Source organism: Carica papaya, chromosome 9 (assembly GCF_054855325.1).
Source record: "Carica papaya isolate Zhongbai chromosome 9, ASM5485532v1, whole genome shotgun sequence".
NCBI classification, from domain to species: domain Eukaryota; kingdom Viridiplantae; phylum Streptophyta; class Magnoliopsida; order Brassicales; family Caricaceae; genus Carica; species Carica papaya.
The window spans coordinates 21,107,452-21,126,041 of record NC_142317.1 but is presented as its reverse complement, the minus strand read 5'-3'; positions in this window follow the sequence as shown (position 1 = coordinate 21,126,041).

Sequence of the window (18,590 nt, the reverse complement as noted above, 5' to 3'; positions counted from 1 at the left end):
CTTAACTAAAGTAATTATAATCCTTTATTTAATTTATAAAAGTTAACTTCAATACTTAATATTTCACTATTAGTATTTTATCTATTTTCATTTCTTTCAATAACAATATTATAAAGTAATTATGTTTCCTTTTGTTGGGCAGATGGGGTGGATGAAAGCTTCTAAAAATCAATACCAATAAATTCTCTGCAGGTTGTAATAAATATTCCTTTTTCATGGAAAACAAATTTAAACTCTAACTTTTTTTTATGTTGGTGGCGATGCCATGATTAAATTGACTTAAATCTCAACGTGCCTATTATGTTTTTAGGCGAAAAAAATAGTTCATGATTATTAGGTTCCCTTAGTTTAGGGAACTATAGTAGATCAAAATCTCGACCTAATTTTTAATTTTTTGATTTGAAACTCAAATTTATTTTGCAGAGATAGTTACAAACTAAAGGGTTTTGTTTCAAAAAATTATAAATTTTGTTGCTGTTGGTTGAGATGAATCATTGATATTTAATAGTTTCATGTAAAAGTATCTTGGTGATAAAAGATAAAAGAATTTACCTTAGACATTTACTTTCTATACAAATAGGAATTGAAGTGTGAGGATACATTATAAGGATTGAGGTGTGCACTAGGTCAATCGGATAAGGTGAGTATAGAAAAGAGCTTTTTGACATGTTAATTGCTTGATACAATTAGCTTAGCTATAGATCATAGATTTTATTAATTTAGAAAACTAGAAAAGTAAAAGTTAGAAATCTTTCAAGAAAATTTTAGGAAAAGTGAAAGTGAAAAAAAAAGAGATAAAAGGGAGAGCAATAGAGAAATGTAGCAATAAGATATGATAGAGTAGAGGAGCTAGCTATTTACAAGGTAAACATAGGATGATTTAAGTGAAAAAGAGAAAATAGCCACTAACATCCATTAAGATGGGAACATGCATTTCATGCACCAAAAATTACCCCATTAAAGTTTGTGACTATTGTTCATTTATCACAATTAAGCACACAGTACAATGAAGTTTTTAAGAATTTCGATAAATTATCATAAATATGGTGGTTTAATAGTTAAGATTCTTACATTTTTCTTGAAGACAAAAAGTCTGAATCTTATTAAAATGTAAAATTTATCACTTTTGAGATGTAATTATATGGATTAATAATGATTTGTTTATAATATTTGATTCAATAGAATCAAAAGATTTAACTTATGACTGTGTTGATAGAGATATAGTAATCAAATTGAATTTTGTCCTAAAGAGTCATGATATATCCAAACGAAAATAATATTCTGTAACGACTAGATTCTTTTAATTAGAACAATTATAATAAGCGAAAAATTCTGAATTAGCATTTTTCTTAAATTATTTATTAACATAAATATTAAAGAAGAAGAAATAGACTTGGATTTTATACTAAAATATTTATTATTAATTATTTCAATAGTAATCGTTCATGAATGATAAATCTTTTTTCATATAAGAACTCTTAACAACAGAGGAAAGAGGAAAGTATAATTTTTTAAAAATTCTATTTTGATTATCGGTAGCTAACTCATCATTATATTAATAACTAATGTTATTCAATTATTTTTCAATTATAACTTTAAACCAAACAAAATATTATAATTTTCATTTCCTTTATTTTTCAACTTTTAGTTATCAGAACCAAAAAACATATTTTTTTTCTCATTTATATATATTTAGATATTCTCATGTATAATTTGGCAATCATCATCATCATATCCACTTCCTATTATAAATTCCATTGAAAACTTTATAGTGATTTACCATTACATCAAGTTGCAATAGCTCTTTAAATTTATAAAACGCACAAACAAACACACACACATATATCTGTGTGTTTGTGTGTGTATTTCTCAAAAAGATCTGATGATAAGAAAACTTAAATAACTGTAGTTACTTTTATTAGGCATGTATCAATTATCAAATCAAAACAAAATGTAAGTAAATTTGTATTTCATTCAATTACAAGATGAAACAAATTAAAAAATAATAAAAATTGATAGAATCTAAAATTTTTTATTTTAATTTTACATAAAATTAATTTTGAAATTTATTAAAAATTATTTTAACATTTTACAATATAATTAAATATAATTTACCAACTTTTTAATATTTTATAGATAAATCATTTGTACTTTCACCATTATCTATAAAAGTTGTATTTATAGTTCGGACTATAAACTATACATTTTATATATTATTATTGATAAGTTGTGTTATTATTAGTGGAGAAGTAATATATAATTAATAAAATATTCAAATTTATATTTTTTAATAAAAATTCTAAGAATCTCCCTTCTTTCCTGCTTCGGTTGCGATACTTTTTAGGATATTCGCACATGATTCCGTCAAATTTTCACCCTGTTCATCCTGTAACCATTTGCTCGTCGGAACGGGATTCTGTCGGGATTTGCGCGGAGGGACTCATCCCATTCCTATTGTAGTGGCATCGCACTGAAATGGATGTGGAGTTTGTAAAAAGATTCTGAATGCCCCAGCTAACCGCACAGGAAGTAGAATAAAGGCAGGCGTTCATACTTGAAGATTGCAAATGCAGATTCTCCATTTCTCAAGTTGAGCCTCTTTCTTCTGAATAGAGGCTTTCAGACATCAATTGTCACCCGAACCCACAGACAACCCCCCATCTCATCCATAGAAGATGAACTTGTGTCATAGTCGACAAAGCCCCCCAATAGGTTCCCAAACTGCCTAGTCATTGTTTTCGATACACAACCCAACGGGAGTGAGTGAATCTATACCTAGAAGAGGCTCGTGTCAATGGCTACTTTCATTGGATGTTTTCCCTCCCTAAGGTGGTGCACAACCAACAAGTGGTTGTTAAAAGTCCATGGCCCTCTGTTAAGCACTCTTTGGAAATCTAATTCGCAGAAAAATCTGTACAAGTAATGGCCAGATCTGAGATCAACAATATTTACCCCCCTTTCGACCTCCTCAGGTTTGTTAGTGTATTAAACTTCACAACCGCTTCCATCAAGAATCTTCCCACCAAACAGAGGTCATATGACTCTTGCTATCCAGGGACAAGTTCAGTTAAGTCCAAGCCTCCATCCTTCTCCTCTGCGATCGACAATGACACTACGCTATCCACCGTATCCATGGATCACCCCTTACGTGCCAATCAACTAACTATTGAGAGAAAAAACAATAACTTGTCTATGGTGTAAAAAGGTCTCACTACTGGAAACAATACCTCTTGTAACAAAATAAAGCAAATGGAGAAGAGGGTCATCCAATATAGACTTGGTACTAGACCAAGTAAATTCTTATTTATATTCTATTTACATTTGTAAGTTTCAAAACCTAACCCTCTCAGTAAATAAGGGAGGTAATTAACTCTACTTTGTGGAATGAAGGAATCATAAGGGTAGATTCATTTTTTTGTTGTAACAGTTGTTTGAATGGCCATATGTACTCGTCAACTGTTTATTTCAAGCAAGGGAAAAATTACCTTTATTGTTCATTTGAAATGGTAATGGACATTTGGTATTCAGTTTTTTATTTTTTGGAGCTTGCAACTTTTGTAGCAAAAGAGTGGTTATATAGAATAATTCTGCACATGGTGTAATAGGGGCTTATTCCAGCAACTATGTTGGAAGTGAAATTATAAAACTAAATAAATTTGGGAAATAATAGTGGAAGTTTAAAAATAAAGCTAGTATTAAGTACTTGACAAGCTTGATTTAAATTGATATCATATCTTTGTGTTTCTCAAGTGAGTTTCTGGCATGTGTAATAAGTATATGATTCTAGTCTGGTCGATTCAAAAAATGTTCAACTATTAGAATTGTTACTCAATGTATTTTTTTGTTACTTTCGAATGGTGTAATTCCCCAAAATGATGGAGATTGTATAGTTTATAACATATATTTTTTGGAGATAGTTCATAGTTTCCATGTCTGACACCATAGACTTTTGGTTTGTGCATTAAGTATGTTTCTAACATGGTGGTGGAAATAACAGATTATGATCTGACTCACTAGCCTACATGAATCGGCTATTATTTAAATTTATAAGTTGGTAACTGACATATCTTATTTATTTACCTTCTTTTCTATGGCATCCCCAATTAATCCTTATTTTTTATTTCTTATGGGCACTATTTTATTCTGCCTTACTCTGTGCCCATAAAATGCTTACTCCAAAATGGATCAGTGAATCTTATCCGGGCATTGAATAATCGCCTACTGGCTCTTTTATTCCACATCATGGAGTATTATTGGATTGATTTGTGAAAACTGAATGAGATTTATCGTTACAAGATTGAGGAGTACTCATATGATGCAGTTAATAAGTTCAAAATTTACCCAGATCAAATTTCTACGTGGTTGGTGAAATAGATGCCTAATAAAGGAAGTTATCTAATTGGAACTTACAGGCAGTATATATGGATTTCCAATTTTTTTCTCTAGGAAACATGTGGTCTGTTGTAGTAGTTTGGCAACATCTAATCAGTCACATGCCATACTAGATCTTATTAAAGTGAAATGGGTAGATTTGGTAGCAGACATGCCATTCAAGATATGTAATCCCACTTTTGAAGGTCAGGAGTGGAAAATAATCACTGGTAGTGATCCTAAGAACACATAAGATATTTTCTCTCGTATTATTTATTTATGATCTATCTCTTCATTATCATCAGTATTTCTCACTACATTTCTTTCTGATGCAGGCCTTGGTCTTACCACAATGGTGGTTCTTGGCCAACTCTGCTATGGCAGGTTAGTTTGTTATGCTCAAATATTCTCTCTGTTGCTAATGTTTTATTCATTGCTCCAAAAAACCCTTTGTAGAAGTTATATTTAGGTATAAGTTTCCTAAGTTATCATGCTTGAATCCAATAGGATATGCTACCTCGGTGATGTTTTATAAAATAAAGCAATAATGAAGGAATGTTGATAGTGCGACTTAACATTTTAAAAATGGACTTTTTGTAGCTTATTGTTGCAACCATAAAGATGAAAATACCAGAAATCACTGCAAGAGCTATTGAAGTTGCTTAAAGACGCATATCAAGAGACAAGTGGCTTGAATACTATGACTAAAAAGAGGAAGGTTCATCAGGAATTAAGCATGGTTATTCCAGACATGGTCAATTTTTGGATACCTTGTGGCTAAGCTTATACTTGCAGACCCAACTGCAGCCAAAATTCTGATAACTGAAGAGGATTCTGAGCTTATCAATGCCTTCTCTTGCATGATAAGTGCTAACCCTAAGAGAAAGTGTGGTTAGAAGAACTCCCAAAAGACTTACATAATATAAGATTCTAAAGCTGCTTTTATACAAGGATAGGTAACTTCAATTTGCGGCTCAACTTACCTATCTGAACAACTTAAATGTATAATGGTGATGATAACAATGGTTTATTTTTAATTTTATTTTGGGGTTAAAGCTTTTGAGCAGTGATTCGAGTATCATAGGATCTTAATGTAAAGATGATTTGTTGATTTATGATTAGCATTAGCTTGAAATATCTTCCTGGATTGGAGATTAAACATATTATTTCCTTTTTATAGACTTTATATGTAACACCCCACAAACCTTTGCATTTAATTTGTAATTAGGAAATCCCTATTTATTCAATCTCTAAGGTGACTTGAACTCTTTTAATTATTTCGTAATTTTTATATCGCATTTCATAAATTTAATTCACATTTTTAATTTTATTATGAAATTTTGATTTTTATTATTTTTGTCAATATTATTTTATTCTATTTTAAAAATAAATTTTTAGGAGAAAAGACAAAAAAAGGGGGTAAAATCCCACGGGAATATACCTAGGGGAAAAGACCCACGCGGGCATTGCACGCCTCGTGCGCATGCGTGCGTGCGGCCAACACCGGAGGTGCACAATGTGTGCACGTCCCATCACCGTAGGGCATGAGGTCAGTTTGCGCGCGCAGACAGGCACGACACCGTGTGCCATATGTATACGCCGTCCACGCTGTACGCCCTGCATGCAGTAGGATAAGCCAACGCACCTGCAGGCTAGGCATGCAACGCGCAGCCAACTGGGGAGAAACACTATCTCCTCGGGCAGTGTGCTGCCACCACCTTGGGTGTCGGGCATTGCCTCGGCTCGTGCACACCACTAATTTGGTGGTATGCCATTGTTGTCTTAAGAGTGTGCCACCATCAGTTGGGAGGCTTTCTTCGTTTTTGCACCACAGTCGAGTCATGTCACATCACTTCTTTCTCATTTAACTCTCCCTTTCCTCACTAGATTTTATCATTTGTTTCAAATTTAATGGTCCCCATTTTCTATAAATAGGGATCCCTCTCTTCAATTTTTCTTATCACTTCCATTTCATTCTTCCATTCTCCAAGAGCTTTGGAGTGATTTATGTTTTTTTCATCCCCCATCTAGTCCGGAAAGACGTGAGAGGACCGCTCCCTATGGATGATGGTGTACCCTCTGACGAGAGTGGTGCTGCGAATTATTTAGTAAGGGTCACCTTTGGTTAAATACTATCGTGGTTATAAGCTATCTAATAAAATCACTGTGGTTGGCACGGTCGTTGTCATAGATCATGTCATGGTTTGGCAAGCCGAAAATGTGTTATTGGCAAATTACTGTTATATATCTGATCTGATCATTCCACGTGAGTAGTCAAAAATTTTTATTTGCCCTCAGTAGATGGAAGTTGGAATGACTTCCCTAAGCATGACATAAAAATCTAAGTATATCATGATTTATTTGATTTTCTCTATTATGAACATGATTGATTTGATTGTTATGACTATGATATGATAGATTTGATGTTTTCTTTAATAAATAAATTATTTTCATAAATAAGAAAGGACCCTGTTGTGACCCCTGATGGTAAGTATTGATGACATAATTATTCACTTTTAAAATCTTATGATGTTATTTAAATATTATTTTTCTTACTGAGTATATGGAACTCATCCCTTTTCATGCTCCCCCCCTAAGATGAGGAAGATAGTGAGGAACAGATCACTGACCTACCCTTTGAAGTCTATAAGGATTCCGTGGATCCACAAACCTTGACGGCATGACTTGTCCCAAAATTTTCTAATGAGTCCATTCACATGGTAAAAGAAGTGGCCCTTTTTGTATTTTGATATTTTGTATTTTGTTGCAACTTCTGGCCTTAGTTATATATGTATAATTGGAACTCATATATTTTGGCAAGGAATTTATAATAATTTGCTCCTCTATATACAATTATCTATCATGCACTTGTAACCTGTTTCTGCATCTGGCACCCTTATAACTTAATTAGCATTTGAGATGTCACATTGTATCATATACATAGTACTATAGGAGTGAAAGGCATTCTTTTGAAGAGTTAAATGTAAATCGAGAATATTCTTACATTATTTTAACTTTATTATTCGATTATGACATTTTCTGTATCTTGCATATCATTTTTGATTGGTTATGGCATTTTTCTGTCTCCTAAATCATCACCATGATATCTAAATTAATGTTTGACAATAGAACTTTTCAATATATTCCCTCAGTTGATTCCAGATTAGTCGAAAAAATTCAACTGGTATGTAAAATATTACTTGAGAGAGTGATTAGAGAGTGATGATAAGATATTTCTTGCAAATTAATATTTGTATTCATTGCATATTTTTGCATTACTACAGACTTGTAAGTTTTTAGTTGTGAGCATTAGCTCATAAAGGAAACTAAACATATAGCATTCAACAACTTCTACTTCATCTAGTTCTAGCGTTAGCCACAATCCTTCTCTCAAACTGTACCACAAAAAATATCAAAAACAAAAAAAATAAATATATTTCTAGCGACAATAGAAATTAACCTCATATATATGTATATATTTTCAATTTATAAATGAATAAATTACATAGAAATTTTTAGGTTGTGGGTCAAATTATACTACTCATTGAGAAACTATATTGTAAAAATAGATATAGTATAGTATAGTAGTAGAAGTTAAAATATTTGTATATGTATCTAATTGTTCCATTTGCTTTAATTTCTAAACAAGCTTCATCATTTTCTTAAGAAATTTAATTGCTACATTTCACCCATATTTTATAATTTAACAATATATCACAATTTTAATATTTAAACTCTCTCATTTATGTTTTTTGAGAACTAAATTCTAATTGATCTTTCTATATGAAGAATTATGAAATAAAATTTCATTCAATGAATTCAAGCTAAAAATATAAGTGGTTCAAAAATAAAATTAATGAATATATACCTCATTCAACATGTAAAGGATTACTAGTAATTGCACAAAAAGTAAAAATTGAATCAAATAGATTTAATACCGCTTAACGTAAGTACATATATATACTTTTGGACATATTTAATTTACAATGTAATTTTATGTTTTTCTGTTATTTAAGGTAAATAGGTAATTTCATAGAAAGTCAAATATGTGCTTTGTGTTATTTAGCAGTCTGAAACTTAGGAATAGTTGGAAGAATATGATTCCTTATAATGAATCTACTTTATAATTACTACCTAATTGTGCGTTATGCATTAGGAAAAAAAAAGAGAACTTAACTTTATAATACTACAAATCTAACTCTTGTTTTCCTATCTCATATCCTTATGTTTTTCCTCTTTCTCCAAATTATTTTCTGACTCTTCTTATATTTCTAAATTACCTAAAATTGATCACATCGTAAAACAATAATAAATGGGAGGATAAGATTATAAAGAAATTATATTGTGGTGAAGAAATTAATAGAGTTAATTTTATAAAGAAACTATTTTATTGTTTCCCATCTGAACATTGCATCATAGATATAAATTATAGCATTAAAGAAAGATTGAAAGAAAATAAAAAACCATCAAGAAAGAAAAAAACAAAAACTACAAGTGTCATAATTTATTTTTGAACTTATGTAATCAAATATTTTAGAGTTTTAACATTATTTTCATTATGTTATCTATAAAAAAAAACTATTATGAGATTAGACTTAAAGAATATCTAAATTTAGAAAATTGAATGCTTATTAGAAGTTAAAGTTTAGAGATTTTTTTTCTTCATTAGTCTTTAAAATTTAAAAATTTGATTATTACTTCAATACTTAAAGAGATAAAAATCTTCTTTTCAAAAAATAAATATATAAATATATTTAAGAAGATGTTATTAGTTTCTATCATAATTATTAAAAGTAAAAATATTAATTATGCCTCAATTATCAAAAAATATTTTGTAATATCTATTTAATTTAGGGATTTCATTGCCATCCTCAACGGTTCTGGAGGTTCCTCCTTAATTTTAAAAGCGGACATTGGGCTACAGAGGAAGAGAAGAAAATTCAGAGTTAGGGTAAACCGAGAGGAAGTTTTTATGCGATTTCTTCAATAAGATTAATCAGCTAGTAGTGGAATTGGGAGCGGAACAAGGGAGGAATCCGTCAATCAGATTAACACCATCACTAAAAAAAAAGGTAAGTGAAATTTGACTCTCACCACTTGAGTAAAATTTATCTTCTAAATTTTTTGAGATATTTTTTAGAAGAAATGAGTTTATCTGGGAATAGGGACATTTTGTTGAAATCATATTAGAACTAGGAGTAAAAATAAAAAAAATCGAGACTGAGATCTGAGGATAAACAAAAGATTGGAAAAATGATGGAATTATCGTGTGGACAACTATGAGGAGAGAACATAGGAGATATGCTAGAAACATAGGAGGAAAATTGAAAGGATGAGAACGGGTGAAGGATAGGAAAAAGAAAAAGAGGAAAATAGTGGTCTGAATCTGATGTTTGTTTGGGAATTATTATTTTGTTATCTTTTATATTTAATTCTCTTTATTTCTGTTTGGGAAATGGTGGTATTGGTGAGTCGAGACAAGGAAACAAATTGGATAGGGATTAAAAACAAAATAAATATAAAATTCTAGGAGGCAAATCTAGGTGAGCGAGATAGTGTTCTCTGTGAGGGTAAAAGTGATGCTGTTTGGAAATAGGAATGGGATTAACAATGGAACAAACAAACTCTAGGAGCTGATTTGGGTGAGCAGAGACAGTGTTCCCTATGATCCACGTGTAAGAAAGGATAAATTACATAAACTTTAATTATATTTTTTTTTAATTTTAGATAAATCTAATGGTTAACCCTCACTAGTGAGGGATGTGAACATTGCTCTTAGACATACTTATTTTTATTTAGAGATACAACTTTATTGTATTATTCGTGTTGGGAATATAAGTTCTTATGGTATCCTAACTCCCTATAGAGGTATGGGTTGTTATAGCTCTTATCCAATCATTTCGAATAGGAGGATCAAAGCACACAGCTCCTCCACATGATCCACTCGATGGAATAAGAGGTTTAATGCTTAACATCTAATATATTTTTCTTTCATTTATTTATCGATGTCATTGATTGATTTGCATTCGATTTTTGTAAAGGATATGGTAGATCACTTTCTTATAGTAGCATATGAATTGAAAGGAGATTTTGGTTGTGATCCAAATTATTTCTATGATATGGTTTGCACCTTCGTGATTGAATATGAAATCACCTTATCAGATATGGGTAAAGCTTTGTATGTGTACATAATATATATCTCAATATAGATATGAGTAGTTATTAACAATATATGATTAATTGATGGGTTTTAGTTATCTGGTCTTCTTCTCTTAATTTGCAGGGACAAAGTATCTAATGCGGATTTTTCTAAGATTTGTGCACTTTACATCAAGATTAAATGAGCCTCCTCAAGGTATATAAGTAATACTAATTATCACAAATAAAAACTCTTTAATTTGGAGTATTTATGTGTGTTATTATTGATCTTATAATATATATTTAATAATAAAATTTATCGAGTACAATTTTTACAAGCAAAAATTCATTGATTTTAATAGTTAAATGATATGTCATGGGATGTATAGTCTAATTTGAACTCATACTCTTATAGATAAGGATAAATGTACTTAGATATCTATCCAAAAGATATATAATTATTAATTTAATTAACTATATATGTGTATACTTAATTAATTAAATAATTAGTTTAATAGTTTATGTGTTTCTTTTTTTATAAGAGATTATAAGTTTGAATCAAATTGTATTTTTATACGTATCATCATTTGAAAGTTATTTGTATTATAGTAATTAGTGTATATCACTTAACTAATCTTGGGTCAAACTGTATTTTATGTGTGTTCTTACTTGGAGATCATTTGTATTGTGTTATTCTTGTGCTTATCACTTAATTAATAGATGTACCTAATTTTTACTTTTTACAAAATAATTAGCTGATATTAATTGTAGCCTTCGCGCTTGTCAAATGGCATTGAAATGTGAGGAATTCGTCAAGGCACTTGATAAAAAGAATAAGGAAAGGTAAGCTTTTATATACAATTGAGGTCATAAATCAATTAACAGTCTTTATATATTCATGTGGTAAACGAATTTTATACTTAATTTTTATTACAGATATTACTAATATATCTCTTTAAAGAGTTTTCTCTTTTTTTTTTCAAATTTCTTTATTGGAATAAAAAAGTGCATGGATGTATTAGATGCAATCAAACGTGAATTCTCATTAGTGAAGGAAAAAATGAAAATCCTTCTTAAGGTAATATTTTATTTTACATATTCTGTAACATTTTATTTTCATGTATATCTTTTTTCTTTTGGATATTGTAAAAATTTTAACTGAATTTAAATTTGCATACTTATACAGCATGAGTTTTACTTTATTGAAAATCTGTTTTATAGGCTGCATAATTATAGCTATTAATAATTAAAATAATATGATAGTAGTTAAAACTCTTATATTCTATTTAAAATTTATGAATTTAACTTTTAATAAAAATGTAAAATATTTTATACTATATAAGTTTGTAAATTTCAATTCAATTAAAATTTTTACGAAATCTATAAAAGAAAAAGATATATATGAAAACAAATTTTATGAAATATATAAAATAGAATATTACCTCAAGAAGGATTTTTTTTTTTCCTTCATTATTGAGAATTCATGTTTGGTTGCATCCACTGCCTATGCACCTTTTTAAAAAAATTAAATTTTTTTTATAAAAAACTTAGTGAAGAAATATATTATTAATATGTACAATAAAAAATAAGTACTAAATTTATTTACTATATTCACTAATTGATTTGATTTATGACGTTGTCAATTATGTATGAAAGTTTACCCTTCCTTACTCTTTTTATCAAATGCCTTGACACGTGTGTATATATATATAAACACATAATTCATATATATGATGGTGTATGAACAATCATATGTGGCCCCAATAAGTTTGAAATTCATTTGTGATCGGTGGTCGTGTTTACACGCTAAGTCTTGTCTTGGCGGCGATCTTCATGTCCTTTGTCAAAGGCAGTTGGATAAACGCTTCAACGAAGCTGCTGCCTAGTATATACTTACAACAACATTAATTATCTGTATCTATAAATATATATTATATGATTATACAAATTGTTAAATTATTATTATGATATTCAGTGCAATTAGTATCGTGATATATGTACATACATTATCTATATACACACGCACACACATGTATATGTATTGATAAATTGAGAAGGTTATATATATATATAGACACACACACATTATATATTTATATCATTCCCAATTATAAGTATCTTCTTTGAAGTTTTTAACCTTTCCCCTTTGCACCTTCTTGACTCTATCATATTTCTGCATAAATATATATATATATATGTATATATAGATACCATCTTCATTTTCATCTTTATTAATTAATAAAATCTTCTTTTCATATTTTAATATGATCCAAAAATGTTAAAGTATAAGAGCCAAATTCAAATGTGAAGAAATTTGGTTTACAACTTCATGAACTTATTTACAAAGTCATAAATTAAATATATTATATATTTTTATAATATGGGTAATATTACATGAGATAATTATATTTCTTAAATATTTTCTTAAATATATTAAATAGAATAAAGTATTAAAATTTTCAACAAGCTATTCGCATAACTTATTAAACTCAATTTTATATATTTCGAACTTATTTAAATTTATTCATTTATTTTTTTTTAAAAAAATTTGTGACCTCCTTTTTGCACAGATTTTATGCATATGAAGTCATAGTTGTCATAGAATACTTAAACATGATGGGGATAGTTTAGTGCGATTTGAAGCCCAAAAACGTGTTAATAAGATTCAACGACCATATTTCGTTGACTGACTTCAATCTCTCAAGAAAAGATGATAATTCTACATCAACTATTCACATAATTTTTGATTAAAATGCATCATCAGTCATAAAAACAAATTGTTATCCTATTGACCAACCCAACTTTTCTAATTCATCAAGCATTCTACCCAATTGTATCACACCTGCAGTAGCCTCCTACTTACACCCTAGTCAACACAAATAGAAAAAAGTCAACACATCACACAACTGTGGAAATCATCATAGAGCCAATGAATGTCTATCAATGTCTTTTATTAGGACCCACAAGTACTTAGCACCAGAAATTGTGTCTGGTGAAGGGCATGGAAACATGGCTAATTGGTGGACACTGGGGATATTCATATTTGAAATGTTATATGGGATGATACTGTGTTAGGGAGCTGACCAGGAGTTGCCCCTAGCAAATATTATGAGTTGAGCACTTGAGTTTCCTAAAGAAACCATGATTTCGGAGCCAACAAAGGATTTGATCACAAGGTTATTAACTAAGGACCCCACAAGGCAAATGGGGTCCACAATGGGTGCAACAACAATCAAACAGCCCCAATTTTTTGATGGTATTAATTGGGCACTTTTGAGATGTATAAAATCACCATTTGATCCTTCTCCCATATCTTGTAATGAGTTTGTTACATTTGATAGCACTATAGAGAGTTCAATAGAGTATTACTAGGAAGCAAGAAATTTATTCTTTAATTTACATGATATATGTTTTTTTTATGTATATCAAATTTTAATAACTAGACAGAAGTGAGATTGAAGTAATTTGTACATTGGAGCAAGAAATTTTAATGAAATTCATGTTGAAAGGTTCAATATTTATAAAAATATATAATTAATGATTTACTGGATCATTGTGTCTAACAAATGATATAGCATTTTCAATTATTCACAATTAATGTCTTTACTTAACCGTCTAGAAGTAATATTAATTTCTCTAATATGTGGTATAAGAGGTAGTAATACTCTTTTTAAGGTATTACTTGGATAAAACCGAAATGTATTACATCAAGGTCCTGATAATATCAAATAGTAAAACTCATGGGTCCTTGTACAATGCTTCATTACTGCTTACCTAATTTGGGATAAACAATGTTAAGGTTCAAGGGTAGTTGAGGATAAGGAAACTTTTGGCTTCTAGAGCTATTTTGAGATACCTATGATGTTACAAGATAGCTTTGTCAAAAGGTTGTGTAAGGTTTTAAAATTGTTCTCACGTTCTAGACCTATCTTAATAAAGACAAAGATGAACTATTATATTTTTAATTTTTTTTGTACTCCTTTTTGTTGATAAAAAAGTTAAACAACTCTTTTTTTTAAGTAAAGAAATAGATAGTGTGGGCACGAAATGGACACATGAGTTCCTCTATTTGTCACGTATTACCTAGCAACATTTCAACGTTTGCGATAGTTTGAATCAACCGCTAAAATTATATCATCTATTGTCTACTTTCTAGCTATAATAGGACCATTTTTAAAGGTACCATGTCCAAATTTTATATTTGATGAATATTTTCTAAAGTTTGGGTTGTTACTTGAGGATGTTTAAGCTTTCATTTCGTATTTTGTTGCTTTTCTTCTTAGTTAGATTTAAAATTTTAATTGAATAGTACATAACTTAGCTAGGAATGTACTAAGGATTATTAAAAGATATATATTTATTCATGAACATAAGTTTTTTGTTGACTTGCTTGAGCAAAATGGTTTTTACTATTAATGGATGATGATTTTTTCTTAAAAAAGTAAATGTTTAAATGGATGTTATTGTATTGACTTACATTATATAAACTAATATCGTACTAGAAAAAAATACAACTAATTTTGTAGGTCAATCAAATAACAAAGTAGAACTTTACTTGAATGAATTATTTAATCTCATGCATATGAATAAATAAAATTACATGCATTTACTGTTTAAAATTCAGTATTTGATGATTGATCAGGAGAGCTGATGCTTTAATAAATAATATGAGGTGATTGATGGCGACTGCAATGAGATGCAACTAATACAAAGATAGAAGCTTTGATCTCTTATGGTAGAGGAGATAAAATATTCTTTAGGTTTACATACATAAAGATGACCAATTTTATTTTCAGCTTTTTAAGTATTTCTTTTTGTCGATATAAAAGTTAAATAAATTTTTTTTTCCAAGTAAAGAAATGGACAGGTTGTGCATGAAATGGACAAGTTGCTTCCTTTATTTGTTGTATATTTAGTTAGTGACCTTTTGACTTTTAGTGACAACATCTATTAGCTGCTAAAATTGTGTCATTTATTGTCTAATTTTTAGTTGGATTTAAAAGTAACTTTCATTCCACATTTTGTTTCTCTTCTTTATAATTGGATGTAAATATGTAATCAGATAGTATATAACATAGCCAAGGATGTAGTAAGGACTTCTAAAAGATATATAATTATTCATGAGTCTTAGTTTTTTGTTCACTTGCTTAAGTAGAATGGTTTTTATCCATGATTTTTTTTAAAAGTAAAAAGTAAATGTCGTATTGGATGTTGTTGTACTAACTTACATTGTTTGCTGTCTTATATAGTACCAGAAAGAAATGCGACTAAATTTTTGGTTCAGCCAAATAATAAAGTATGATTTAACTTAAATAAATAATTTAATCTCATGCAAATGAAGGAATCAAATAACGTATATTTACTATTTAAAATACAATATTTAATGACTGATAAGAAAAATTGATACTTCAATGAATAACGAGAGGTGATGGGTGATGACTATAATGAGATACAACTAATAGAGAGAGAGAAGTTTTGGTGTCTTGCAAAAGAGGAGATTGAGTTTTCTTTAAATTATAGAACACAAAGAAAAACTATTTTATTTCCAGTTTCTTTTATACTTCTCTTTGTCAATATAAATGTTAAATAATTTTCTTTTTCAAATAAAGAAATGGACAGGTTGTGCATGAAATGGATAAGCGGCTTCCTCTATTTGCCACAAATTTACGTTGCAGCATTTTTACTTTTTATGACAATATAAATCCACTGGTAAAATTTCATCGTTTATTGTCTAATTTTCAACAGCAATTAACTGTTCACAAAGTTGTTAATATAATGCCTTTTATCAATTGAAGTAATTTATTTAGAAAAAAACCATCTTTGTGTTTTATATAATATTAAAATGGATTAAATTAAACTCTTGTTTTTTATAAAAAAAATTACTTTTTTCAGAAAAATGTTGGCAAGATTGATCAAAACTCGTAACACAAAATTCAAAAATATCCAAGTTTATTAACGCATACAATATTGGTAACCTAAAAATTAATCACTAGAAATGACCTAGATTATTAACAATCTGTTATAAATACTAAACTCATTATAACTCTCCACTGCTTTTGTGAGTACTGCAGATTCGAAAAAAAAAACAATATCCCTCCTCTTGAATAAACCATATTTCTCTTCTCCAATAGTTTCGAATAGGATGGATCGAAGCACACAGCTCCTCGACATGATCCATTTGATAGAACAAGAGATTTAATGCTTAACATCTTATCTATTTTTATCTTATTTGTTTATCAATCATGTATATATATCCATATTGTTGATTGATTTGCATTTGATTTTCTTTAAAGGGCATGGTAGATCTCTTTTTTGAAATAGTATATGAAATGAAAGGAGTACCTGGTTGCGGTCTTAATTATTTCTCTGATCTGCTTTCCACCTTCGTAGCTGAATCGAAAATCACGTTATCAGAAATGGTTAAAGCTTTGTATGTGTACATAATATATATCACGATATAGATCTAAGTAGTCATTAACCACATTTGATTAGTTAATGGTTTTTAATTATTTGGTCTTCTTCTCTTAATTTGCAGGGACAAAGTATCTAATGTAGATTTTCCTAAGATTTGTAAACTTTGCTTCAAGATCAAAGAAGCCTCCTCAGGGTATATAATTAATACTAATCATCACAACTCAAAACTCTTTAATTTGGAGTATTTATGTGTGTTATTATTGATCTTATAATATGTATTTAATAATAAAAATTCTCAAGTAAAATTTTTGTTTGTAAAAATTCATACATTTTAAAAGTTAAATGATATATCATGAGATGTATAATCTGATTTGAACTCATACTCTTATAGATAAGGATAAAAGTATGTAGACATCCACCTAGTAGATAAATAGTTAATAATTTAATTAACCAAATATCTATTTATATTTGATTGGTATATGTGTATACTTAATTAATAAATTAATTAGTTTAATAGTTGAGACATTTCATTTTTTACAAGAGGTCATAAGTTCGAGTCAAATTATACTTTTGGTTGTTTTATCATTTAAAAGTTACTTGTATTGAATTGCAATTAGTGTATATTGCCTAATTAATCTCGAGTGAAAGTATACTTTTGTGTGTATTCTTACTTGAAGATTGTTTGAATTGCGTTATGATTGATGTATATAACTTAATCAATAGATTTACACAATTTTTATTTTAAAAAATATTAGCTGATTTTAATTGCAGTCTTAGTGCTTGTTGAATGGCATTAAAATGTGAGGAATTCATCAAAGCATCTTATGAAACGAGTAAGGAAATGTAAGCTTTCATCCATAATTGACGTCATAAATCAATTAACATATCTCTTTTTTGTGATAAATAAGTGAATTGAATGGTGCATATTTATTGTTTAAAATATAGTATTTGATGACCAATTATGAGAACTAATTCTTCAATGAATAATTAGAGGCGATTGATAGTGACTACAATGAAATGTAACCAACAGAAAGATAAAAACTTTGGTATTTTGCAACAGACAAAGATGAACTATTTTATTTTTAATTTTTTTTTGTACTCTTTTTTGTTGATACAAAAGTTAAACAACTTTTTTTTGGTACTCCTTTATAGTGTGCTTGTCCTCATTATAAGATATCTCCTTCGTTTGCACATCCACTTTACTTATCATTAGCCATGTGATTCAGAGAAAAGAAAAAGCAAAGAGAAAAAGAAAAGATAGTAGAAAAATGAGAGAAAATTTAGATATAGAATTAAAAAATAATCAAATCAAATGAATAAATAAAACAAAGTGACAAGATGAGAAAAAAAGAGCAAGTGGAATTTTCATATAATTTCTTATTTATTTATAATGATCCATAATTATCCAAAACAAAACTAAATATGATATATACAATTACATTATTATTGGTTGTGTGGAGATATTGAAACCACACAACATTGTCTTCTCTTTTTCCAGATTTTTCTACTCTCAAACATTGCTTCGATACAAACCCACTTTTTATTTCATGTAAGGTATGCACTTTTTTTCTTTTATTTTCTTGATTTAGTTTTAGAGTATGTTCATTTTTAATATCACTTCATCTGGGTTTGGATTTAAGCTATGATATTTTTTTTCTTCTTTTGGA